The sequence below is a fragment of the Bos javanicus genome, chromosome 10 (genome assembly GCF_032452875.1).
Source record: "Bos javanicus breed banteng chromosome 10, ARS-OSU_banteng_1.0, whole genome shotgun sequence".
NCBI lineage: Eukaryota > Metazoa > Chordata > Mammalia > Artiodactyla > Bovidae > Bos > Bos javanicus.
This window is the reverse complement of record NC_083877.1, coordinates 28,040,357-28,066,988: the sequence shown is the minus strand read 5'-3', so window position 1 is coordinate 28,066,988 and position 26,632 is coordinate 28,040,357. Positions and strand designations below refer to the sequence as shown.

Here is a 26,632-nt window from a genome sequence, read left to right as displayed (position 1 = left end):
TCTTCCTGACCCAGGATCAAACCTGTATCTCCTACATCTCCTGCATTGTAGGCTGATTCTTTACCACTGAGCCACCAGCGAAGCCCTGGATTTACTGTATAACCCAGAAATTTCACTCCTACATACATACATACTCATGAGAAATGAAAGTTTATGTCCACACAAAAATGTGTGTGCAAATGTTCATAACAACATTTTTCAGAACATCCAAAAAGTGGAAATGACCCAAATGTCTATCAACTGGTGGATAGAGAAACAAAAATTACTATGTCTGGAACATTACTCAGTAACAAAAAAGAAATGAAATACTAATACATGTCACAATATGTATGAACCCTGGGCTAAGTGAAAGAAGGCAAACACAAAAGACTATATATTACATAATTCCATTTATATGAAATGTCCATAAAAGTAAAATCTGTAGAGACAGAAAGTAGATTAGTGGTTGCCTAGGGCTGGATTGGGAGTGGGAATAAACACAAATGGGCACAGGGCTCTTTGGTGGGCAATGGAGATATTCTAAAATTAGATTTGGGTTGGTAACTACATAATTCTATGTGTACTTATAAATAGTGAACTGTACATTTAAATTAGGTAAATTTTACAGTATATAAATTATACAAAAGTTTTAAAAAAAGAAAACAAATTATCAACATTGTAATAATAAAATCTCATTACAAAGAATCTTTACACTATACATTCCATTTTGCTTTGTGTCATATGCATTTATTTGGTAGTAAATGATCAAGACCATCTCCAAGAAAGAGAAATGCAAAAGGCAAAATGGTTGTCTGAGGAGGCCCTTACAAATAGCTGAGAAAAGAAGAGAAGCAAAAGGCAAAGGAGAAAAGGAAAGATATAATCATTTGAATGCAGAGTTCCAAAGAATAGCAAGGAGAGATAAAGCCTTCCTCAGTGATCAATGCCAAGAAATAGAGGAAAAAGAATGGGAATGCCTAGAGAACTCTGCAAGAAAATCAGAGATACCAAAGGAACATTTCATGCAAAGATAGGCACAATGAAGGACAGAAATGGTATGGACCTAACAGAAGCAGAAGATATTAAGAAGAGGTGGCAAGAATACACCTATACAAAAAAGATCTTCATGACCCAGATAACCACAATGGTGGAATCACTCACCTACAGCCAGAAATCCTGGAGTCTGAACTCAAGCGGGGCTTCAGTTCAGTTCAGTTCAGTCGTTCAGTCGTGTCTGACTCTTTGCGACCCCATGAATCGCAGCATGCCAGGCCTCCCTGTCCATCACCAACTCCCAGAGTTCACTCAGACTCACGTCCATCGAGTCAGTGATGCCATCCAGCCATCTCATCCTCTGTCGTCCCCTTCTCCTCCTGCTCCCAATCCCTCCCAGCATCAGAGTCTTTTCCAATGAGTCAACTCTTCACATGAGGTGGCCAAAGTACTGGAGTTTCAGCTTTAGCATCATTCCTTCCAAAGAAATCCCAGGGCTGATCTCCTTCAGAATGGACTGTTTGGATCTCCTTGCAGTCCAAGGGACTCTCAAGAGTCTTCTCCAACACCACAGTTCAAAAGCATCAATTCTTCGGCTCTCAGCCTTCTTCACAGTCCAACTCTCACATCCATACATGACCACAGGAAAAACCATAGCCTTGACTAGACGGACCTTTGTTGGCAAAGTAATGTCTCTGCTTTTGAATATGCTATCTGGGTTGGTCATAAAGCATCAATACAAACAAAGCTAGTGCAGGTAATGGAATTCCAGTTGAGCTATTTCAAATCCTAAAAGATGATGCTGTGAAAGTGCTGCACTGAATATGCCAGCAAATGTGGAAAACTCAGCAGTGGCCACAGGACTGGAAAAGGTCAGTTTTCATTCCAATCCCAAAGAAAGGCAATGCCAAAAAACATTCAAACTACTGCACAATCGCACTCATCTCACATGTTAGCAAAGTAAAGTTCAAAATTCTCCAAGCCAGGCTTCAACAGTATGTGAACCGTGAACGTCCAGATTTTCAAGCTGGATTTAGAAAACGCAGAGGAACCAGAGATCAAATTGACAACATCTCTTGGATCATCAAAAAAGCAAGAGAGTTCCAGAAAAACATCTACTTCTGCTTTATTGACTATGCCAAAGCTTTTGACTATGTGGATCACAACACACTGTGGAAAATTCTTAAAGAGATAGGAATACCAGAACACCTGATCTGCCTCCTGAGAAAACTGTATGCAGATCAAGAAGCAACAGTTAGAACTGGACATGGAACAACAGACTGGTTCAAATTGGAAAAGGAGTATGTCAACGTTGTATGTTGTCACCCTATTTATTTAACTTCTATGCAGAGTACATTACGTGAAATGCCAGGCTGGATGAAGTGCAAGCTGGAATCAAGATTGCCAGGAGAAGTATCAATAACTTCATATACGCAAATGACACCACCCTTATGGCAGAAAGCGAAGAACTAAAGAGCCTCTTAATGAAAGTGAATAAGGACAGTAAAAAAGTTGACTTAAAACTCAACATTCAGAAAGCTAAATCATGGCATCTGGTCCCATCACTTCATGGCAAATAGGTGGGGACACAATTGAAACAGTGAGAGACTTTATTTTGAGAGGCTCCAAAATCACTGCAGACAGTGACTGCAGCCATGAAATTTGACGCTTGCTCCTTGAAAGAAAAGCTATAACGAACCTAGACAGCATATTAAAAAAGAGAGACATTACTTTGCCAAAAGAGGTCCATCTAGTCAAAGGTATAATTTTTCCAGTAGTCATGTATGGATGTGAGAGTTGGACTATAAAGAAAGTTGAGCCTTGAAGATTTGATGCTTTTGAACTGTGGTGTTGGAGAAGACTCTTGAGAGTCCCTTGGACTGCAAGGAGATCCAACCAGTCCATCCTAAAGGATATCAGTCCTGAACATTCATTGGAAGGACTGATGCTGAAGCTGAAACTCCAATACTTTGGCCACCTGATGCGAAGAACTGACTCATTAGAAAATACCCTGATGCTGGGAAAGATTGAAGGCAGGAGGAGAAGGGGATGGCAGAGGATGAGATGGTTGGATGGCATCACCGACTTGATGGATGTGAGTTTGAGCAAGCTTCAGGAGTTGGTGATGGACAGGGAAGCCTGGCATGCAGCAGTCCATGGGGTTGCAAAGAGTTAAGACAGGACTGAGCAACTGAACTGAACTTTCCTGGGCTATCACACAGGATTATACTTTTCCTCAAGAGCATTTAATAGTGTTATTCAAATAGCTAAAAGCACTTACTGAGGTTTCTAGGTGTTTCCTAAACTCCATTTGATAATACAAGCAAAGAGAATAATCTGAAGTAGGACTAAGAGTAGTCGAAAGCAGTGGTAAGAAACTGGAAAGGACACTCTTTTAATGAAAAAAAGAATAAAAGGAAACAGGCCTTAAGAGAATAAAAGCCAAGAGATAACTATTCTCAATTTGGATATAGGGGAGCATGTTTTCTTAAATCAAGACAATAAAGTGATTGCTTATGGGTATTTTCTTGAGAAGGTAGAAAAATGAGTGGCATTGTAGAAGAAGCTGAAGGGATGAATTCCTTTTCTGTTACATAATACTTATCTCCTACCATAAAGATGAAAAGGGGTCTATTGGGATAATCTTACAAAGGCTATCAAATCAAAAGACTAAATAATTTTAAATATTACTTAGATACTTCTCATCTACTCACAACAATGAGAAAAGCTCATCATACATAAATGAAACATGTCTGGACTTCTGTCTCCAATAAGTTACAGCTTTCTTTTTACATCAGTATGCTACAGCATATCAATTATTTGCACTGTGTTTAACTCTGCAACTTAACTGGGCAATTTCATTCCTCATCTTGAAAACTTTGCATAGGTGTACATAGAATTATAATAATAATTATTCCTGGTATCAGTGATTCTCCTCCAATCACCACCATAGAATCACTCTCATCACAAAGAGCGTGAACTGTATTCCCTCAGAGTCTTGAGGCTTAAAACTCACCACTATTGTATACTGCTGCTGCTGCTGCTAAGTCGCTTCAGTCGTGTCCGACTCTGTGCGACCCCAGAGACATCACCAGGCTCCCCCGTCCCTGGGATTCTCCAGGCAAGAACACTGGAGTGGGCTGCCATTTCCGTCTCCAATGCATGAAAGTGAAAAGTGAAAGTGAAGTCGCTCAGTCGTGTCCGACTCTTCGCGACCTCCTGGACTGCAGCCTACCAGGCTCCTCCGTCCATAGGATTTTCCAGGCAAGAGTACTGGAGTGGGGTGCCATTGCCTATTGTATAGTAGTTAGATATAAAGAGGCTTTCAAATTTAAAGCTTCAGCCTAATATTTTTTTTCCACCTAGAGAGATCAAGTAACTTGCCCAAAGGCACTTAGCTAGCTAGTGGCAGAATGTAGGGCACAGAATCTATGCTATTCTACCACATCTTTGATTTCACTAACTGAATCCAATTCATTCCCAACTACAAGACAGTCACCATTTTCAATTCTAAATAGTCAAATAAGATGAGAGTGCCAATTTTTCTGAGGAGATGACAAGAGAGGGACAAATGAACATAAACTATAATGGAGCCTTCCCTTCCCTTATCCTATAAGGGCAACCATTTTTCTCTCTTCCAGGGCCCATTAGGGAGTTTAAAGGGCTTAAAGACAAATCAGAGGTTTCCCCAAGAGACAGATGCCACACACAAAATGAAAAGGAAAATGAACATGGACTTTTTCCCTCAAGAATTTCAGTGCAGGAGAGAGGGACAGAAGGTAAATTGAGATTTTATGGGGCAGTCTTTAGGGCCTGGAGATGCTGATTCTTTCCCCCTAAATTCAGTTATCAGACTCTAAATAAATGCTTTGGTATCTTAAGTCAAATAATGGAGTTTGGATCAGGTTAAAAAACAAGGTGATAAAAAAGGAATTGAGAATGCCAAAACTGACTGAAATGGGATCAGTTACTTACTACTGAATATTAAAAACACTATTTTCAAATAATGTCTTGTGAAGTGGAAGAATAAAAAAAAAAATAACAGTATTATAAAAGGCAGGATAGAAAACTAAAAGTACAGTATAATTCTGGCTTTTCAAAAGGTATATGTATATAATCAATACATTCAAAAGAGCTCTATCAAACATTAATAGAAGTTATTTATGCTGGTAGAATTACAGTAAGTTTTTTTCCCTTCATTTACACACTTCTCTATTTTCTACTATGACTATGAAATATTTTCAGTTTGAATAATATTCTAACTTAAGGAGGTTATAAAAAGAAGTCTTATGAAAAAGCAGCTAAATTATTTAAGTACCTTATAGTAAAAAAGTGAGAAAGGTCTAAGTGTCAACACAAAGAGGTAACATTTCATAGGAATTTAACTTTTCCAAAATTAGGGTAAGGCCATCCAACTTTCTGAGTTCTGGCCTTCTCACTTCACTTAGGACTTAGCTCCCACACACACTTTTTTATCTTCAGTGTCTCCCTTTGAACTGATTCTTCTCTTCTGCTTTCAAACTTGCTCAGGTTTCCCCTATCAACTTCTATACTCTTTCTCTACCTCTCTTTCCTGCCAAATTTCTACAACGAGTGCTTTTTAGTTTCCATTTTCTCTTTAACCCTTTAGAGCCTTGCTTTTATTCTGCCCTCTTATCAGAAAAAAACAAAAACAACTGTATCTTCAAGGTTACTTGAAGCTATAAGGGAGCCTTTTGGACCACCGATGATGCCCACTGAGGTCAGCCAAGCCAACACCACAGACTTTGCTCGTTCTTCATCACCACCATCAGCTTTTTCATCACTTCATCCTCAGGCCCTCAATCTTCCTGTTCACAGGACATAGCACTACCTTGATTCTCCTTGTTCCCTTACTCCTTTCTGACAACTTTTCCTTTATCAACTCTCTTCTCTCTACACTAAAATTGGAAAAATAGGCTTTCATAGCTTCAGTTTTTTCCATAGGTCCAGGCTCTCCTCTAACTTCTATGTATTTGACTTCCTGATCTACCACTGCTAGGTCCAAGTCAACACACCTAGAACAAACCTCTTTGATCTCTTCCAATGGTGGGCCAAATGGCTCCCCTCCTAGCTACCAAATATTAAATTACTAGCATCAAATTTCTCTCAGACTGGAAACCTAGGAGTTATTTTGACTCCTCGCTCCTTCCTTTGAATCAATCACTAAGTCGTTTTTTTTTTTTCTTTTTTTTGGTCACTCCTTAGTATGCAGGACCTCAGTTTCCAGAGCAGGGACTGAAGCCAAGCCCCTTACAGTAGAAGCATGCAGTCCTAACCCTGGACTGTCAGGGAGGTCCCAATCATGATGTCTTCTTGAATCTTTCTTCAAAGTATTTCATGGATCCATTTGGACCTTTCATTTTCCACTGTCAGAACACTAGCCCAATCACTTCAAACCTACTTACTGTATGGATTATTTGATTTTCTTGCCTTCAGTCTCTCCAGTCCCTACAAATCAGTCTTTGCAAGCTATGATGTTGATAGTAAAATCCCTAAATCTCTAAAAATTTCCTACTGTTTACTACAGAATTTCCCAAATTATGTTTAGAGTATCCACATAGATTTTACGGAATATTTTACTCTGTTTACATAAGTTTAGATTTGTTAGATGTTAAATTACTGCTTGGAAATTAGTTAAATACATTAAAAAGGCTCTGAGGGACCCTGAAAATTTTATTTAACTGATTCCCAAACTCAACCACCATCCTACTTCTTAAAAAAATTTAAAATTTTGACCAATACATGTAAAATTTGAAAGATGCTGATGTTCCAAGAAAGAGTTTGCAGAATTGATTTACTACATCAAGACTAAACTATTTATCTAAATATTGAAGGCCTCCATAATCATAATAATAGTATTATATATAACCATCCTAATGATACTATTAGAGATTAATAATTTTTTTAATTTAAGGAAAGCTGAGCAAAATATTCCTTACTATATTTTTTTACATGGAGGAAAGGGAGGTTTTCTGTTGAGGGAGGGAGGTTTCATCGCAACAGTGTTAATGAAATAATGGTAATATAATTAAAAATAATAGCACCCTTTATCAAAAGCTTACCACATGCTAGCCATAGGCACTGTACTTACATCATATTACACCCTTTCTATAGTCTAGAAAACTGAAGGACAGAAAGATTATACAATTTGTCAAACAGCAAAAAAGCAGTAAGAGTTAGGACTAGAACTCAGGCATTCTGTCACCACTGCCTCCACTCTTAACCAATACACTAAACTGTGTCTCAACTAGTAGGAGTTATTAAGGGTAAATGTAGAGAGAGACAACGCACATTTTAATCACTTTCAATCTCGTGATCAACAGATCAGAATTTATTCTATTCTCAATCAGTTTTCTCAAACACAAAATAAGACTGTTGCAAAGTTCAAAATAAGATTACATGCAAGTTACTACTGCTATTATCACTCATATTTATGTTAAGTGTAAATATATATGACTGGTATTTTGGAAGGCAAATCTGACAGAACTGTAGAGCAATGAACTATGACCGTATCTTGTCACTCAGTTTACAACAACCATACAATTTATCATGCAAACCAGGACACATTTGAGAATAAAAGAAAATACGACTAAAAATTATTATGGGTCAAGAAGCATAAACCATCCCAAGCAAATTCGGATGTATGGTAACCCTCATCTTGGCCCAGTTAAAACGTTTAGTTTTCTAGATTTATTTTCTGTATCAACTACTCAGTAATAAAAAAGGAAAAAAATTATTGAAAAACATGATGTATGAGTAAGTTTCAAATGCATTATGCTAAATGAGAGAGACATTCAAAAGGCTATATACTATACTTCATTTTTGACCTTCTAGAAAAAGCAAAATTACAGGGAAACAAAAATATCAATTTTTTGCCAAAGTCTGGAAGAAGGGAGATGTTACTACAAAGATTAAGAGGGTACTTTTCGTGGTGAGGGACATGCTCTATACCTGACTGTGGTAGTATTTATACATCTGTGCATATGTCAAAGACCACATATATAATATCTCAATAACCTGACTTGAAAAAACTGGGGTGCAGAGCACACGTCATTATGAGCTTTTCACTAGGCTCCTTGGATATTCAGAACTCACTTGATGGAACTGAGAAATAAGGCTCACTGGGCTCACATCCATTCTTTTTTCGCCAAGAAACTGAGGTCCACACTTCAGGCCTAGAGGTTCCAGAAACATTCTTTAAAGCATCTGGAATATGTATCTGTTTGACAGGTGATTACTGAGGCCTGCCCTTCTGGCTTTCTCTATATTCTACTCATCCATGTGGGCTGTATCCAGCCCTGAGGACACAAGATGCCCTCGATGCCTTCCCAGTGCAATGATGCAAGGTGACTGCCCTCACTTGGAGGCCAAAGGAAGTTAAAATCTTAACCTGCAAAGACCTCCAGGCACCTTCTGCCGCACTCAGCTGTCTAGAAATCTTTCTGCTCACTATGCAGTAGGAATTACAACTCACCATCTGGGTGAAAATTTAAAGACTTATTCAACCTTAAAGGTAAGTGTAGCAGTAGGAATTACAACTCACCATCTGGGTGAAAATTTAAAGACTCATTCAACCTTAAAGGGAAGTGTAGCTAAAAGATTAGGTCAAACAGACCCATGTTCATCTTCCCAGCTTTCCCACTTACCCAGCTACTTGGGAATGTCTGAGCCTCATTTTACCCTTCTATCAAAGTGAAAATGTATGTGTATTTACCTGCTTGACTCCAAAATTAGAAAACCTGCAGACAGGAAGATCTAAATATATAAAGCAAATATTAATAGACATAAAGGGAGAAACTGAGAATGTGGTATCGGGACTTCAACATCCTCATTTACATCAATGTACAAGATCATCCAGACAAACTCAACAGAGCAACAGGGAGCATATTAGTATCATCATGATCAAAGTATACTAGTTTTTAAGGTTAATTTTTTAAGTAATTAAAGACAAGTAAGCTATGTATTCAATTCAACATGCATTTACTGAGAACCCACTATGTGTCAAGATTGATGTGTTGCCTGGACTTCCCTGGCAGTCCAGTGGTTAAGACTCCATGCTTCCATTGCAGGGGGAGAGGGTCTGATCCTGAGTTGGAGAACTAAGATCCCACATACTGTGTGGCCAAAAAAAAAAAAAAGTATACACCTTATTTCTCAAGAAGTTCATAGCCTGGTGGGAAAGAAAGTCAATAAATATAAAACAATTAAGAGCTATAAAATAAAAATAGCACAGACTGCTTAAAAGGAAAAAAAAAAAAGCAGTAGCAGCACATCTAAGGTGAGGGGCAGTGAAATACACAGAAATATGTCTCAGGTTACACTAGATCTAAGTCCTAAAGAAAAACAAGAAATTGTGAAAATGAAATGAAGGAAAGCTCCTAATTAATGAACCATTGTAAAAACAAAATAAACTTATGAACTCAAAAATCAGTATCGAGAGCTTTCCTTATTTCTGTATTGTCAGTTCTCCTTCAAAAATGGTTATTCAATTTGAACATGAATAGAAAGCAAAAAATAGATTCAGAAGCTGATGGAAAACTTCACAATGGATAAATCAGGTTGACAATATCCAAATCACTAATCAACTTTAACATTACAAAGGAGGCAACCAAACATTATATGCCTCCTGATGTCCCAATGACGTGATACGTACAACAAGAAATACTACAAAACACTACTATTAAGTATTCTTGTCAAAAAACCTAACCATATTTAACCTGAGTGCAAGCCTCAATTATCTGTTACCAACTACCAGTTTAGAGGAAATACAGAGAGGAACCCACTAAGCACTATAAGGATGGAATTATAAAATATCCAGAATATAGAAATTTTTTAGGGCATAAAACTCAGTTTCCTCAACAAATACTTTGCAAGGAAAAAAAGAGGAGGAATCTGCATATTAAGAGAGGCTGTATCAACCAAATATATCTGTCCTACTTTTACAAAACTGTTAAGATGTGTAAGAATCAGGGAAATTTGAATATCAACTGGATATGTGATGTTAAGAATAATTATTTATAACTCTAAAGTATAAGTAACATGGCTCAGATGGCAAAGAATCCGCCTGCAATGCAGGAGACCCAGGTTCAATCCCTTAGAGAAGGGCATGGCAACCCACTCCAGTATTCTTGCCTGGAGAATTCCACGGACAGACGAGCCTGGCCGGCTACAGTCCATGGGGTCGGAAAGAGTCAGACACAACTGAGCAACTACACTTTCACTTTCAAACTTCACACATTTAAAGTGTATGTATGGGATTTCCCTGGTGGTTCAGTGGTAAATAATTTGTCTGCCAATATTGGGGACACGAGCTTGTGTCCAAGAAGATCCCACATGCCATGAGGCAACTAAGCCCGTGTGCCACAACTACTGAGCCCACACACTCTAGAGCCCATGCTCTGCAAGAGAGAAGCCACCGCAACAAGATGCCTGGGCACCACAAGCAGAGAGAACCCACACACGGCTAAGACCCAGTGAGGTCAAAAAACTTTAAATAAAAAGTTATAAAAAAATAAAAGTGTACGTACATATACCGCCATTAAACCATTATCAATAGTGACTCTTTCACCTTCAAAAATTTCCTCTGTTCCTTTTTAATCTCTCCCCAACCACTTGATCTGCTTTCTGTCACTATAAGCTATTTTACATTTTCTAGAATTTATGTAAACAGACTCATAGAGTATATACTCTCTTTTTTGGAAGGGGATAGTTTCTTTCATTCAACATAATTATTTTGAGAATAATCCATGCTATATATACATAGTCTATTCTTTTTTATTGCAGAGAAGTATGGATATCCACAATTTGTTTATCCATTTATCTGCTAATAGCTATTTGGATTGTTTCCAGTTTTGGCTATTACTAATAAAATTGCTATGAATAGTCATGTACAAGTCTCAGGATGAACAGATACTTTCATTTCTCTTGGGAAAAGACCTAAGGAATGGAAAAGCTATTATGGAAGGTGTTGTTTAACTTTATAACAAAATCACCAATGTTTTTTACACTATTTTACATTCCCAACAGTATATGAGAATAAGACATTATTAATTATTTCTAGTTGAATCATACTGTAGTTACATCTTTTTTTAAACGAGTCTTTCAGAGATATATACATCATACCATGAAAAGAGATGATGTATAGGATTTGCAAAGAGAAAGAAAATCAGCGAAACAAGAAATGTTAGTAACTGCTGAACCTGGGTAACTGAGATGTTCATACCACCATCCTCTCTATTTTTCTATGTGATTAAACTTTTATGTTATAAGAACTAGTGACTCAATAAGCAAAGCTTATATGTGGGCTATATATATTGCAATGTTCTCAAAGACACAGTTAAAATGGTATGTCCTTGTTCTTTGGGCTAGAGGTGGTATTCCTTTAGCGACTATAGATGCAGTCAGCTTTGTCTCAGCAGTAATACCGTCCTTCAATTAAAAATAAATAAATAAATGAAAATAACACTGTGAAAGTTGGGTGGGGTGGGAGGAGACAGAAACAAAAACAACTGTCCCTCCCTCCCTCCCTCCCTCCACAATCCTGGATTTGGCAGCAAATGAAGCCTGCTGCATAAAAAGAAAAAAAAAAATCAGAAATAAACACTGATAAAAATTATCTCTCACTTTACAATATTCCATGAAACACTGAATGCTTCTACAGAGGTGAACTGCACAGGTGGGGGCAGCTGAGAAAGTTTTATTTTATATTCCCTTTATACTAAATTTTGCATTTCATGCAAATGTTACTTAGTTTAAAACAAATTAAAATTAAAAATTTTATTTTAATACTAATAATTCAACCACCAAATAATACTCTGGTGTTTTTTTTTCTTATGCAGTTAGTTTTGTATGTTGCATTTTGTCATTAATATATATATACTTTACTATATATTAAAAATTCTTCTTGGAAATGATTTAAATTAATATATATTTTATCACATGGATACTGTTTGTTTTTATTTCTGCTATTACAGAAAACACTTGATGAACATCTGTATACGTAAGTATTTGTACACATCTGATTATTTCCTTTGGATAAGCACATTACTGGGCTGAAAAATATGGTTTTAGAGCTCTTGAAATATACAGTAAGAATCCTTTCATATAATGTGACAGGGAGTGATGGCTGATCATTTAAAATAATTTAAAAAATCATTTTGAGAATTCACACACAAAAAAAGTGACAGATGTATACACATACCTTAGACATTTAAATTTAAAATCTAAAAATAATGCATACTCATCATCTATGACTTCTACTTTGGATTTCTTTAAAGTGGCTCAAGAACTCATTGACACAAAGCCTCACCAGTGCAAAATCCTAAACTGTTACAGTTTTACTTTACTTATCTTTAGTTTTCTAACCCATACTGAATTTGACAGAAAGTTGTTGAATCACTTGCCTTCATCCAGTCTATCCAAAATACCCTCATTAGTTTTCACAGAAACAATGTTTTTAAACTCCTATTTTAAATTTTCACATTTTCTAAGTTGGGTGACTAGGTAAGTGCAGCAAATGTGGCCGAGATGGACAGCTGCCCCCCAGATTCAGACTCTGGCCAACAGAGGTAGAGAAAGAACCTTCTCAGCACTCCCAGTAAGAGAAGACTCTGTATTATCAATTTTTCCCTTTCAAAATTTGACAGATAATAAACGTTTTAGTTTGCGTTTGAAATATTTAATAGGTTATATTTTTCTTATGTGATAAAACTGAAAGGACCTGGCAGTATGTGGTGATCGAGAAACAAGTCCTGGAGTCAGACGTCCTGGGTTGGAGTCCTGCTTTAACCATTTACTAGTTATGTGATATTAGGCAAGTTACTTCACCTCCTATTTTCAAAGTAGAGTTATGAGGATTAAAGAAAATAATCCACTTAACCACAATGCCTAGCACATGGTTAATCACTCAGTAAATGTTAGCTCTCACTGAGTTATACATGAATATCACTAAGAAAGCTGCCTCTGTTGTGAGAAACAAGACTCATGGTGTCAGCAAATATTAATACCAGCTCCTAAATTTGTTAAATGTTTCTGTCTACGTGGACATGAGCACAGGAAAACAAAAGACACTGAAAGGCTAACAAATTCTTCCTGAAGAGTGGTATTACAGTGAATTCTTTTTTTCTTGTTTATGTCTCTACAATATTAAGACTGAATCATTTCCTTTGGTTTATTCTTCTGTATCAGTTTTTCGCAGTTAAAAAAAATTACATTTTAAATAAAAGAATTGTTTCTTTTTAAACACAGAAGGACAATACATTAAATAGGAAATATGTTTCTTAAGCTTTGAAACACACAATTCTAAAGTTATGTAAAACAATACAAAATAACTGTAAAATTTATGACTTAAATCACTTTAGGTAGAAGAAAAATCTCAGTATTACCTACATCATAGTAACTAGCAATTTCCTGCTTCATTCCTGCTTATAACCTTAAACTTCCTAAACTTTCCTACTGTAAAATTCTCACCATCATCATCATATTTACAGAGGGAGAAACACAAGCAAGCAATTATAATAGATTATGTTAAGCATAGTGGTATCATGTATCTAAGAGGGGGGTGGGGTGGGGTTGCTCTTTGAGTTAAAAATATGAAATAGAATAGAATGGCTTAGAGCAAAGGTACTTAAAGAATCATTCTATGGAGATTAACAATAGATTCAAGGCCAATAGGACTCATCCAGCTCAACACTCCACTCAATGAGTGTTTTACTAAATTTTAATCAACGTGTAAGACACATTTTCATAACTATTTCAACAAGAGTGTTCAACATAAAGGGTGTGCTAAACAGACCATGTGACCCAGTGTAGAGCAGGCACAACTTATCACAAGTAGGAACTAAAAGCACATGCATTTTAATGTCAAGCCAGATTAAAAAAAAGATTACATGATTCCCTACAGGTGATCTTCATTTCTCAGTATATCTGGGTGGGGGTGGTTTAGAAAAGGCAGCGAGCATTTATACTACTCAAAGTGACAAAGTGGTATGTCAAGTGTGCTTTTTATAAACTACATGAGACACTATTACACTGGCAGGGAAATGATACATTCTGTTGATTTGTTTCATTTCTTTTGAAGCCTTGTAATCCCTTCAGGAGGAGAAGGGGACTACAGAGGATGAGATGGCTGGATGGCATCACTGACTCGATGGACGTGAGTCTGAGTGAACTCCGGGAGTTGGTGATGGACAGGGAGGCCTGGCGTGCTGTGGTTCATGGGGTCGCAAAGAGTCGGACACGACTGAGTGACTGATCTGATCTGATCTGAATCTGACTGAAGGTTAACATTTTGAAATATGTGTCAATGAGACGGGGTATAAACTGGAGCGGGGGAGACAGGAGGTGAACAATGATGGGGGAAGAAAAGAGAAGCACAGAAACAAGCAGAGCTGGTGCTTATTCATGCACTGTCCAGGGAAAGGGTGCCCCATCAAGTGGTCCAGATTTTCCTGTATATTTTTAGGTTTATTCCTATTGAGGAAATCGATTTATCAAGTTACCAGAGCCTGATATTATTAAATGTTCAAATCATAAGACTTAGGTACTCTCATTCTGACGCCATGTCCTTAACAACTCAGAACCCCTAGTATCTGGAGTAAACCCCAGAGGCTTTTTTATTTGCTGAGTGATTCATCATTCTTCTCTTAATTCAGTTTCCCAGGGAAAGCTGGTGTGAGAGATGTCAAATTCAGGAAAGTGGGGCAAGCATGAAAATATAGATTTCTGGCAATTCAGTGGGTTCAACATGATTGCAATCAATTAGACCAAACAGAATTCCAACTCTCTTTTGACTAACTTACCCTGAAATAAAAATTACAAAATTGATACTCAGTGGGAATTACCAATGCTACCACCAACTCCTCAGTTTTAATAATTAAGCCCCCTCAGCATACATTAAGGAACTAAGATTAACAATGGGAAAAAACAAAGTTAGCTAAATTCTGATAAGTAGGTGTTTTGTTTATCATCATCTTTATTAACAGTTTTGGACTCACAGTTTTTTCAGTGACTTTATGCCTTTTACTGGGAAGTTGGCAGGGGCTGGTGGAGGTGGGAGAAATAAGGTACAGAACAGTATTTTGTTACCTAGGTAAAAGATAAAGTGTACATGAGTGATTGCTTACATATTCACGGAGTATCTCTGGAAGGATACACAAGAAACTGGGGACAAAAGTCATTTCAAGAGAGAGGACATGTGTGGTGGGGGGGTGAGGTGAAAGGGAGACTTCCGCAGACTTTTTAAATTTTGTTATCAAAAGCAAATATGGTGTTTTATTTTCAGTCATTAAAAAATTGAAATATAGTTAATTTACAATGTTGTGTCACTTTCGGGTGTGTAGCAAAGTGATTCAGTTTTATATATATATGATTTATGTGTATAATATATATTCTTTTTCAGATTCTTTTCCATTAAGTTATTACAAGATATTGAATACAGCTGCCTGTGCCAGACAGTAGGTCCTTGTTGTTTATGTTTTATATATAGCAGTGTGTATATGTTAATCCCAAGCTCCAATTACGTCCTAACTAAATTAAAATGTATTATATATTACTCTTCTTATAGCTATATAAATATCCAAATCTTTGGGAAGACTTAAAGAGTTTCTTAAACCACGCAGATAATTATCTTAGCGTGTTTTGATGAATATCCCTTTCTCTGTTAGAATATTCCATTATTTTTCTGGAAAAATTCAGAGAGAGGAAAAACACTCTAATCCTTCCCAGTTGTCTTCTTAAACTCTGAAATGTAACTATATATACACATGTATAAAATGTCATCCTTAAGGTTAAGGTCCTTTTTGACCCCTTGTTTAGCTACTAAAGATATTTCTGATGTTTTCAAGATAGACTCTATGTATGTGAAAGAATATGCTAATAAGACACACAACTCTCAAAAAAGACAAACTAATACAAATTAATTTTAACACCTTATCTTCGTGATTTGGACTAGGGTTACCAGTCTATGAAGTCTGGTGGACTTCCCTGGTGGCTCAGATGGTAAAGCATCTGCCTACGATGCGGGAGACCCAGGTTTGATCCCTGGGTTGGGAAGATCCTCTGGAGAAGGAAACGGCAACCCACTCCAGTACTCTTGCCTGGAAAATCCCATGGACAGAGGAGCATTGTAGGCTACAGTCCACGGGGTCAGAAAGAGTCGGACACAGGGTCACAAAGAGTCGGACACAGGGTCACAAAGAGTCGGACACAGGGTCACAAAAAGTCGGACACAACTGAGTGACTTCACTTTCACTTTTCACTTTACCAATCTATAACACGTTTCTAATTTTGAAATCAATAGCAAGAAGTATATGCTAACATCCTATATATTAGGGTAGACTGCCCTTTGAAAATTAAATGAAATCAACAGAAGATGATGTTAGCATCCTTTTATAGCAATGGTTTTTAATGCTTCATACACTGGAATGCTTATATGCAGAGTACATCATGAGAAACGCTGGGCTGGAAGAAGCACAAGCTGGAATCAAGATTTCAGGGAGAAATATCAATAACCTCAGATATGCAGATGACACCACCCTTATGGCAGAAAGTGAAGAGGAACTAAAAAGCCTCTTGATGGAAGTGAAAGAGGAGAGTCAAAAAGTTGGCTTAAAGCTCAACATTCAAAAAACGAAGATCATGGCATCTGGTTCCATCACTTCATGGGAAATAGATGGGGAAACAGTGAAAACAGTGTCAGACTTTATTTTTGGGGGCTCCAAAATCACTGCAGATGGTGACTGCAGCCATGAAATTAAAAGACACTTACTCCTTAGAAGAAAGTTATGACCAACCTAGATAGCATATTGAAAAGCAGAGACATTACTTTGCCAACAAAGGTTCGTCTAGTCAAGGCTATGGTTTTTCCTGTGGTCATGTATAGATGTGAGAGTTGGACTGTGAAGAAAGCTGAGCGCCGAAGAATTGATGCTTCTCAACTGTGGTGTTGAAGACTCCTGAGAGTCCCTTGGACTGCAAGGAGATCCACCCAGTCCATTCTGAAGGAGATCAGCCCTGGGATTTCTTTGGAAGGAATGATGCTAAAGCTGAAACTCCAGTACTTTGGCCACCTCATGCGAAGAGTTGACTCATTGGAAAAGGCTCTGATGCTGGGAGGGATTGGGGCAGGAGGAGAAGGGGACGACAGAGGATGAGATGGCTGGATGGCATCACCGACTCGATGGACGTGAGTTTGAGTGAACTCCGGGAGTTGGTGATGGACAGGGAGGCCTGGCGTGCTGCGATTCATGGGCTCGCAAAGAGTCAGACACGACTGAGCAACTGAACTGAACTGAATACTGGAATGCTTGAGAGGATTACAGTATCCAACTGACAGTTACAAAGGTTTGTTACCACCATTATCTCCTGGGCTGAAAGCAGAAGAACATATACTGAAGGTTGAACACTCCCTTAGGCAACACTCCCTTCTCTTAGGGTACACTCCCTTCTCCAGCAGAGGAATCACATACTGCTTTCAGTTCAGTCCAGTTCAGTCACTTAGTTGTGTCTGACTCTTTGCGACCCCATGAATCGCAGCACGCCAGGCCTCCCTGTTCATCACCAACTCCCGGAGTTCACTCAGACTCATGTCCATCGAGTCAGTGATGCCATCCAGCCATCTCATCCTCTGTCATCCCCTTCTCCTCCTGCTCCCAATCCCTCCCAGCATCAGAGTCTTTTCCAATGAGTCAACTCTTCGCATGAGGTGGCCAAAGTACTGGAGTTTCAGCTTTAGCATCAGTCCTTCCAAAGAAATCCCAGGGCCGATCTCCTTCAGAATGGACTGGTTGGATCTCCTTGCAGTCCAAGGGACTCTCAAGAGTCTTCTCCAACATCACAGTTCAAAAGCATCAATTCTTCGGCACTCAGCCTTCTTCACAGTCCAACTCTAACATCCATACATGACCAATGGAAAAACCATACACTTGACTAAATGGACCTTTGTTGGCAAAGTAATGTCTTTTCTTTAAGGAGACATAATGACTTCCAGGTCTCAGACTTAAGTGTAACTTAATTTAACACATAAGCCTCATTTCAAAAAAATAAGTAAAAAATCACTTGTCTCAATGTTTCCCCTAAACTCTGGACTCATATCTTTAACGCTTTAAAAGTCAGTTCCACGTGGATGTCTAACAGTCATCATTCTTGAACTTAACATACTGAAAATAGAACCCTTAATGCCCACCGTCTCAAATCTGCTGCTCCTAACTACCTATAACTCAGTAAATGTAACAATCATCTTCTCAGTTGCTCAAGCCCAAAACAAAGGATCCGTCCTTGATTGCTCTTTTCCTAAGTGCCCTGCTTCCAGTCTACTGCCTCTGCCTTTATAACACACTCCAAAACTGTCCATGTGTCTCCATTTTCATCATCCTACATCTAACTACCATTGTCTCTCTCTTGGACTATGGTATCAGCTTGCTCCTAAATGCTCTAGTCACACTGGTCTGTCCTTAAACATGAAAAGCTCATTTTCATTTTGTGGCACTCCTTCTGGTTAAACTATCCACCGCTGCCGCTAATACACTCTCAGGGCTGCTGCTTCCCAGCTCAAACATCACCCACTCCAGAAGATTCCCCTGACCACCCAATCAAGGAAAACCCCACTCTCACCTCCAGTCAGTCTCTATAGCAGTACCACATTTCCCCTCTCCGTAGCACTTATTACTATCTGAAATTAACTTGGTTATTAGGTTATTGTCCATGTCCTCCCACTAGACTGTGAGCTCCATGAGACCAGAAACCATGTTCACTGTATCAGGAATAGTGCCTGATATATAGTGGGTACCTAATAAACAGCTGATAGATGTAGGAACATATCTAAAGAAAGTTCCCCAACTGTGGTAAACACTAAAACTGTGTTATGATATTCCAGTTCTTCTTTCAGATACATGATAGGTTTATACCTGCCCATCACCCTGAAGTTAGGCATGGTAAGATAACCTGCTCAGTACTCCTGAGCAAGGATAACACAGAGTCGAGATGCCAGACAACTGTTCGCATGTAACACGAATTGAGAAGAAAGAATTCTTTGTTATTTTAAACCACTGAGAGTTGGTGGTTATTTGTTACCACAAAATAACAAAGCCCAGGCTTCCCTCGTGGCTCAATGGTAAAGAATCTGCCGATGAAGGAGACTTGAGTTCAAGCCCTGATCTAGGAAGATCCCACATGCCATGGGGCAACTAAGTCAATGAGCCACAACTATTGAGCCTGTGTTCTAGAGTCTAGGAGCCACAACTACTGAGCCCATGTGCCCTCAAGCCCGTGCTCCACAACAAGAAAAAGCACCACAATGAGAAGTCTGTGCATCACAACTACAGAGCAGTCCCGCTTGCTGCAACTATAGAAAGCCCTGCTCAGCAACGAAGACCCAGCATAGCCAATAAATAAATAAAATTATATCTATATATATATAAAAGCTGGCCCATCCATACTGATAAACCAACCAAGCAATGTTGTAGGCACAGAAGAAGACTCTTGAGAGTCCCTTGGACTGCAAGGAGATCCAACCAGTCCATCCTACAGGAGATCAGTCCTGGGTGTTCGCTGAAGGACTGATGTTGAAGCTGAAACTCCGGTACTTTGGCCACCTGATGCAAAGAGCTGACTCAACTGAAAAGACCCTGATGCTGGGAAAGATTGGGGGCAGGAGGAGAAGGGGACAAGAGAGGATGAGATGGTTGGACAGCATCACTGACTCAATGGACATGAGTCTGGGTAAACTCTGGAAGTTGGTGATGGACAGGGAGGCCTGGTGTGCTGTGGTTCACGGGGTCACAAGGAGTCGGAGACGATTGAGCGACTGAACTGAACTCACTAACTACTCAACTAATACTACTAACTATATATACTACACAGGTACTTAATTTTTTTCTGATTAGGCCTTAGTTTCCAAATATGTCTGCCAACAAGGAGAGAAAAAACTGTTTATGCAGAGTTTAAAGGATTCTTGTTCCTTGATGTTATTTTTCAGTAAATTAATAAGTCAGCCAAACAATGAATGCCACCTAATAAAGGCTTCTTGAGAAAGTCTGTCAGCCTCTCCTTATCTGAAAACATACTTTCTAGGTAAGAATAATTTTTTTGTTTCATTATTATCTACATCAACTAGTCAATAATGAAATAATTAAGAGTCCAGGAAATTCTCTGGCAGTCCAGTGGTTAGGACTCTGGGCTTTCACTACTGACAGCCTGTGTTCCATCCATGGGTAGGGGACAAAGATCTGGCAAGCAGTGGGGTGGAGGTGGGGGAGCAGTTAAGAGTCCAGGTCACTACAGAGAAAAGACTTGAACAGATTAAAAAGCTATGTTGGCTAAAATGCAGAATCACGGAATGCTGGGTCCAGGATTCTGGAGTTTGCAGACAAAAAAGACTTACTGCAAAGTTTTACATAGGAACCATATGATTAGAAACATTCCTGAAGATTATTTTATATGGTAGTTGTAGAATTAGAACGACCAGAATGGAAAAGCCAAGAGTGCTGGTCTCATCCACGCTATGCCATGAGTCCTCCACAGATGAAAGGCCAAATTTTAATCAACATATATGATTTAGTTTTGCAATAACGCTAACCATACTGTTAATAATGTTATTAAGTGGTACACGGAATAGGCAAAGCACAGATTTTTGCAAGTAAAAGGAACACTGAAAAGTCAAGCTGGCACCAACGTAAGGCCTGGTGATGGACACAACTGCACTTTGTGAGCACGAGGAGCAGTCAGGACAGTGATTACTAATAGTTCTGAAAGGCAGTCAAGTGAACAGTGGACGCTTTACAACAACTAGGAGGTATGTTTATATTGTAGGAATGACTGGGTTGTAATCAGGTAAATTTGCATTCTGAGTTCTTTCAAAGCTTGTCTTTCCTCAAAAACAACTCATTCCTCCACTCATTCAACACATATTAGGTACATGAAAAAGGGAAGTGACAGTGTCGGTGGCTCAGTCATGTCTGACTCTTTGCAACCCCATGGACTATAGCTCACCAGGCTCTCCGGTCCGTGGAATTCTGCAGGCAAGAATACTGGAGTGAGTAGCCATTCCCTTCTCCAGGGGATCTTCCCAACCCAGGGATCAAACGTGGGTCTCCTGCATTGCAGGCAGATTCTATACTGGCTGAGTCATCTACTAATTACCATTCTAGCCACTGGAAACAAAAGTGAACAAAACAAAGATCCCTGCCTTCCTGGAGCTTGCATTTGAGCAGCACTTAAAATTCCATTCTAAAATTCCACTCCCAATTTTATTATATGGGAGTCAGCTTTTACAAATGCCTTTGGAAGAAATCACTTATGATCTATGAGTAACTCACGCTAAGATGTGAAAGACGAATAGTCTTCCGGTGGTAACTTCAAAAGCAAATGCTTCACAGATTCACAGGCTCTTAAGAGCTGGAAAGGACCTTGGAGATAATTTCGATTTACAGATAAGATTAAGGGATTTGCCCAAGAACGCTCAGCCACTAACAGAAGAGCCAGGCTTAGAACTGTGACTTTGTGTTACAGCATTTCCTATGTAACACCAAGCTGCCTGCTTTAAGATTATACTAAAGAGAAGAAATGCCAGAATGGGCATTTGTGATTCATACATAGGTGGGAGGTTCCTGAGTGACTTGTCCAAAGGCAAAAAGAATTTTAGGCAGTGTGTAACACTGAAGGGGAGAGAGGTGATTATAGCGAAGACAAACTGGGGGGAACTTTCACAAGTTTCTTCCCATCTCTACCCTCATCATGTCCCAAGAACAAAGAAAATACAAAACTTCTCCAAAGTCAATGGATTTGAACTCTAAAGAGTCAATAGTAAAAAAAGCCAAATTACATCCTATCCAATTTGAAAAGCATATATTCCCAGTAAAAGTACCATTTGTATTAGCTTTAAGGGTTTTTTTTTAAATTTACTTTTCTATGTTTTCCACAAACTACCAGATTAACTGGTATAGATCAACAAATATAATGATTGATAAAACAGCAATGTAATATTGACCGATATGATGTACTGAGGCATCTCACCAGTGGACAAGACTTTCTAAAGATAATTCCTCCTCCTCTGGGAGAATTACATTTCGCCTCTTGCTTATAAATTTTGGCAATCTATACATTTAAAAAAGCCCAAACTAGTCATTTAATCTTTCAAAGTAAAGATTCATGATCAACAAACTTAAGCCTTACTTAGTATTCTAAAAAGAAAACGTATTTTTGAAATGGCAAAGGAAATGGTAACCCACTCCAGTAGTCTTGCCTGGAAAATTCCAGGGACAGAGGAGCCTGGTGGGCTCTATGGGGTCACACAGAATCAGACATGACTGAAGCAACTTAGCAGCAGCAGCAGAAAGGGAAAAACTTGCTAAGAAAGAACTGAAAAATAAGCTTAGTACAAAAAAAAAATTAACAAAAAAAAGAGGAAGATTACTAATTATAGGAGTTATAGGGAAAATGAAAGCTGATAAGCATCAAGGATCCTCATTAAAATCTCATTATGTGTCTCTGTAAATAGCAGTTTATATACCTAAGATGCAAAGTATTATGAGAAGCCCAGTTTTTAGATTTTTTTTCATGTGAACAATTTTTTGAAGTCTTTATTTGATTTCTTACAACACTGCCTCTGCTTCAAGGGGTTTTTTGTTTTTGTTGTTGTTTAGCTGCAAGGCATGTGGGATCTTAACTCCCCAACCAAGGATCAAACCTGCATCCCCTGCATTAGAAAGTGAAGTCTTAACCACTGGACTGCCACGTAGTCCCAAGAAGCTTGGTTTATTTTAGTAGCTGCACCATTATTTTAGCTTCCCAAACTTAAAATCTTGGAGCTATCATAAACTTTTACCTCTACTGTTTCCTATAGTTAATCAGTCATCATGATCTAATACGTCGTCCTTCAAAATGTCCACAAGGGCTTCTCTTGTGGCTCAGCTGGTAAAGAATCCTCCTGCAATGCAGGAGACCTAAATTCAATCCCCAGGTTGGGAAGATCCCCTGGAGAAGGAAAAGGCTATCCACTCCAGTATTCTGGACTGGAGAGTTCCATGGACTGTACTCCATGGGGTTGCGAAGAGTTGGACACGACTGAGCGACTTTCACTCAAAATGCTCTTTTGCATACAAAGCAAATATTTCCAACTTCAAAACAACACACACACACAAAAGCCTGACCATTAAAAAAGAACATTTTTCAAAGAATGAGAAATATTCATGATCTGCTGAGTCAAAAAAAAAAAAAAAAAATCCCCACAAGAAGAAAAGTGCATAATCCTAGATTAATAAAGGAAAACAGCAATCATCATTTAAAAAAATTTGAAAAGAACCACCACAAGAAAATGTTAACAGTTGGTCTTTCTGCTTGGGGGATTTTCTAAGTGGCTTTCCCTCTTTTCACACTTTATTTGCATTTCCTAAATTTCCTACCATGAACATACATTACTTTCAAACTTAGGAAAAATATTATTTAAATCATAGTCTCATTTCACCACCTGTGCTTTCTTAAGGCATGCTCAGTCGTTTTCTGACTCTTTGCAACCCCATGAATGTAGCCCACCAGGCTCCTCCGTCCATGGGATTTGCCAGGCAAGAATACTGGAGTGGGCTGCTATTTCTCCATCCTCACTGCTCCTATCCTAACTCCTTACAGCCTCTCCTTCCCCCAAGACTCTAACAACAGTTGTCTTCTTGAGGTACCTGAAGCAGCTTCTCCCTAACTTTAATATTGCTTGTACTCCTGCTCTGAAAATTCATCATTCATACTTATCTAAAGCACATGGAAGCAGAGGCTAGCCATGTAAACAAAGCTTTAAAGAGGGTTTTTCAACCTCATCAGCACTGACATTCGGGGTAACTAGTTTTCATGTCCTGCTGCAGGATGTTCAGCAGCATTCCTGGCCTCTATCCACTAGATGCCAGTAGCTCCCCACCCCCCAAGTTGCGACACTGCCAAATGCCCCCGACAGGCAAAACTGCCAGCAGCTGAGAATCACCATTTAAAAGCTTGTAAACTCCTAGTATCATCTCTCTCGCCTTTATATTTACGTCAGACCTAAACTTCTGTGGCGTATGGGTCTTATATAACACTCCTGGCACTCTTCTGCCATAATCTTCTTCTCCTCAGTAGGAACTTTCCAAAGAGACCAGACTTACTGTTCCCTAGAAAAATAATTTTCACTCCCAATTCCAAATCTTTGAACACACTGCTTCCCCACTAAAATTCCCCATTCATATTATTCAAGGTCCTACATCCAATCTTCAGTTTGGGTTCTCTGCAGAAGCCTTACTGATCTGAGTCCAGTTCACCACATACCCACTGCATTCATGAAGAAAATCTCATGTATCTTTTTTTTTTTTTGGTGGTGGTTGTTAATTTTATATTCCAAACTAGACTAACTTCCCTCAGGTTTTGCTGCCCTGGCACATTTCTTTTGTATAACTAATTGGGCCTAACAGTGCTTGGTAACTGATGAATGAAATTTAAATTCTCAGCTGTAAATAAGTTTAAACGGTTATTTCTTCTGAAATGATTTTGCTTTTGAATCTTATTTCTTGTCATGGGGGCTTCCCTGGTGGCTCAGAAGGTAAAGCATCTGCCTGCAATGTGGGAGACCTGGGTTCGATCCCTGGGTCGGCAAGATCCCCTGGGGAAGGAAATGGCAACCCACTCCAGTACTCTTGTCTGGAAAATTCCGTGGATGGAGGAGCATGGTAGGCTACAGTCCATGGGGTTGGACATGAGTGAGCGACTTCACTTTCTTGTCATGGAGTTATTATTTAAGCTAATTCAGTAAGTTTTCAGAAACAAACATTAATGTACAATGGTATATTTTAAGGAATACATAGGTTTCAAACTCTACACTTATAGGAAATGATAAACGAATTAAAACTATAAACTACAACACAAACTTAAACTTTATACATTCTATTTATCTTAAAATAGCCAATGGATTTTTTGCTTAATGCACAAAAATTAAGCATGTCCACGGGAGAACTTGATTTAATAACATGTGCATGTACACCAGCGCACCTCACAGGTCTATTAGCTCGCCAGTTGAGAAGTAAATGAAATGAAACTGCTTTGTAAACTAGGAAGAACCACATGTAAAGGAGGCAGCAGAGGAATACAGCTAAAAGAGCAGAGCCGATGTGCTTGGGTCCCAATCATATTAGCTGTGTAATCCTGTACAAGTCACTTTTAACTTCTCTGTGCCTCAGTCCCCTCCTTGTCAAAATGATAATAAGTCTGCCCAAAGCAAAGTTCTCAAAACAGTGCTTGGCACACAGAAAGCACAAAATAACTATTAACCAGTGTTATTATTATAACGCTAATTATTGGCCAAGTTAAAGCCTCAATGTATAAACTGATTCTAGTCTGAAGTTGTTTTAAAAAAAAATACACAACTAAATAAACTATAGAAACTGAAGCTATTAGGTAGACTAGTTTCTCATAATTTTTGCCAAGTGCTAAACTGGTGATTGTTACAGACCTAATTTGTTACAATCCTTTTTTTTTTTTTTTTAAGATCTCAAAGAAACTGACATAGACACCTCTGTTTTCAAGGAATTTTACGAGCCACAAGAAAACAAATCAACTCTTTGTTTTCTCCATACTTAAGCCAATTTAAGAGCGTGGTAAAAGCCTAGGTACAGTTACAGAACTTTTCAGAAAATACAATGAGGTTTTTAAAGTTACAATCAGCAATTCTTATGCAGTTATGTCAAGTTTTTGTCCTGCTGAACAAAAGGTTATGTGTCAGGGAAGCAAGGACCCGGCAGAAATTAAGGAAATGCCACTGCCCGGCCTAGGCGGCTCTTGGGAAAACCTGTCCTCAAACACAGTGCCTCAGACGCCGGCGTCCTTCCCCCTTCGCGGGATGCACACGTCGGCTCCACCCGAAGATAAATAAGTGACAGCAGGTTCCGTCCACGCCTCTCCCGGCCCAGACCTCTCGCGCCCACCCGGGTGGTCTCCATACCTGCCGCCCCGACCCTCCTCGCCCTAGTAGCGTAGGGGGCTCCACCGGACACCGCCGCCTCCCCGCCCCGACTCCCGACCCCGGCAGCGTCACGCGGGCCAGGCCGAGGAGAGGCCGCCGCGGGGCCTGCAGGTGGGCCCAGGGCGCGGTCAGGCCCGGCCCCGGCAGGGCAGCCGCTGGCGCGAGGCAGACGCAGGCCCGCTCGTCACTTACCGGCGCCTCATGGTACCGCGGCGCCTCCGCCCAGTCCAGGCGCTGACCGACTGCGCCCGGCAGCCCAGACTATCCCTCGGCTCCCCGGCCGAGATCCAGGAACGGCCATTCAAACGCCGCCGCGCGCGCGGCCCGCCGGGATAGCTCCCCCTAGGACTTCTTGGAGGCTCCGCCCAATGCTGGCTCCGCCTCTTTCAGGTGGCTCAGGGTTGGAGGGAGGGGGAAGACAACGTGTGGCCACAGTGCCCCCTGGCGGCCACAGGTACGCAGTATGTAGTCGTGCTATGTATGATGTGGCAAGTAATACCGCTCTAGGAACTGAGTTGTAGAAGTCAAAGAATGACCCCGCGCTAGTGACAGTCTAGTGGATGAAACCGTGCTTTAAGTGTTGGACCAGAAGGAGCAAACAATCTGCTATAAAACTGTGGTGCAGGGAGAGATTTATTCACTCACGCTCATTTAAGTGCTCCAAGGCAA

At 39.4% G+C, this 26,632-nt stretch overlaps 1 protein-coding gene across 1 annotated transcript in view; it reads right to left on the bottom strand.

Annotated features, from left to right (window-relative positions):
• The window catches only part of KATNBL1 (katanin regulatory subunit B1 like 1), a 55,228-nt gene extending 28,899 nt beyond the window's left edge, over nucleotides 1-26,329 (bottom strand). The window contains exon 1 of the mRNA XM_061430662.1: nucleotides 26,156-26,329. The gene's annotated coding sequence lies outside the window, so the exon portion shown is untranslated. The remainder of the gene's footprint in view (nucleotides 1-26,155) is intronic.
• Nucleotides 26,330-26,632: the final 303 nt, after the last annotated feature.